This window comes from Haplochromis burtoni, unplaced genomic scaffold (genome assembly GCF_018398535.1).
Source record: "Haplochromis burtoni strain Fernald_Lab_line unplaced genomic scaffold, NCSU_Asbu1 Contig_95, whole genome shotgun sequence".
In the NCBI taxonomy this organism is placed as follows: Eukaryota; Metazoa; Chordata; class Actinopteri; order Cichliformes; family Cichlidae; genus Haplochromis; species Haplochromis burtoni.
The window spans coordinates 2,138,637-2,140,608 of NW_024582456.1; positions in this window are offsets into that span (position 1 = coordinate 2,138,637).

Sequence of the window (1,972 nt, forward strand, 5' to 3'; positions counted from 1 at the left end):
AAGCTAGGGGTACCTTTATTAGCAAAGTGTTGCTACTTCGCTTTCGGAAAGTATTGCTACTTCCCTGGGTGAAAGTATTGCTACTTGGCACCAGCACTAGCTACAGAACAGTATTGCTACTGCTTGTATGCTAGTGGACAACTGAAAGGCTGGGAACAAAGCGCCCGGCGACCGAGTTGTTCACTCGAATCTGTGGACAGTTTAGCTTTAGCACCCAATAGCACAGTTGTCTACAGGCTTCTGTGAGAAGCGAGAAGAGGTTTTTGAATAACATCTGACGCTATGTCAGCCTATTGTATAGGGAGGCACTGGCCCCTCCTGACATGGGCGTCACCTAGCCAGCCTGTAAGGGCTGGCGTAATGGTATTTGAGCTTCTGATGAGGTCACGCAGGAGGCGTTCCCCATAGTGAGACACGAAACGAATGCTATGAAAGAGAACCAGTTCTTGTAGAAAACCAGTTCCCAGTAGACCAGTTTCTTAGAATTGTTAGTCTGCCTGCCTGTTGATCGCTTATCTTCAGGGTGCGGTAGTTAGCACTGTCACCTTACAGCAGGGAGGCTCTGAGCTTAAGCCTGCTTGTGACATTTCTTTGTGGTGCTTAGAGGTTCTCCCTACATGGGTTTTCTCCTGGTACTCCAGCAGATTGCTGTGCTTTTTCTGCCTAAGTGCTTTCTAGCTAGCACCCACATCAGAGAGTGACTTATTTTGCCCAAGGACTGGAACAGCAAAAGGATCAAACCACCAACCTGCCAATTAGTAGATGACATGCAGGCACCCCATTTAGAGCAATTTTTTCCTACTTCTTTATTTAGCACTTGCACTTTCTTTTTAAAGATTTAATGGGGCTCCTATTGTTACAGAGAACATACTCTGAATAGCTGTTTCTGCAGTTAGAATGAAGGATACGCATTTTTGAGAGAGATATTTTCAGCAATTAGGTAAAATGTGTTTTTCAGGCCCAAGACTAAAAATTAAGTGTCACTTTTACCTGTACCAGTTTACATACTCTTCAGAAATCCTTGCTCATTAGCTCAAAACTTGCTTTATGTTTGTGTTTCCTTGGAGAGTGCCTCTTGTTACTGCCTTGATTGAGGTTTCGTGCAAGTTCGGGTGATAATAAACTGCATCACATCAATCATGCCAGCTAGATGTGTATGCTGTGCGAACCATTAGGTGACAACCTACGTGCCCGATACATTGCTGGCAGGCAGTGTTATCCTTGGCCAGAAGAGGGAGAACTCAGCTTGATGTGGAAGGAAAAGGACTCACTTTCTAAGATGTTTTCTGTCTTAATGTTCCTCTAAAGCACATGTGTCAAAATCAAGGCCCGCGGGCCACATCCGCCCCGACGTACATTTATATCCGGCCGCGAGATCATTTTATATAGATGTATTATTATTGTTATGCATGGCCCGGCATATGAGCCGCTAATAATATACAAACTACAGATACCATAATGCAGTGCTGCAGCCTCCTTGCGGAACGCTAGGCTAACTGGGAACATTCCCGTCAGTGAAGTCAAACTTCTGTTATTGCGAAGGTAGGTGCTCACAATAGTGGAGAGAAAAGTTGATTCTGAAAGCAGAGCCTTTCAGCGCCAGTGGGTGACTGAATATATGTTTACAGACATTGCTGGTAAACCCGTGTGTCTTATTAGTGGAGCTAATGTGGCTGTAATTAAGGAATTTAATTTAAGACGGCACTACGAGACAAAACGTCAGGATAAGCTGAAAAACCTAAATGCAGATGAGAAACTACAGAAAGTAGAAGAGCTAAAGAAGAGTCTGACATTTCAGCAGACTTTTTTCACCGGAGCAAAATCACAAAGTGAAGCTGTTGTGAAAGCAAGTTTTACTGTAGCAGAGGAGACAGCCAAATCAGGCCGGTACCACTCTGAAGAGCTGCATGATGAAGGCGTGCGACGTCTTGTGTCCAGACAAAACGCAGATTTTGGCAAATGTGAGCCTGAG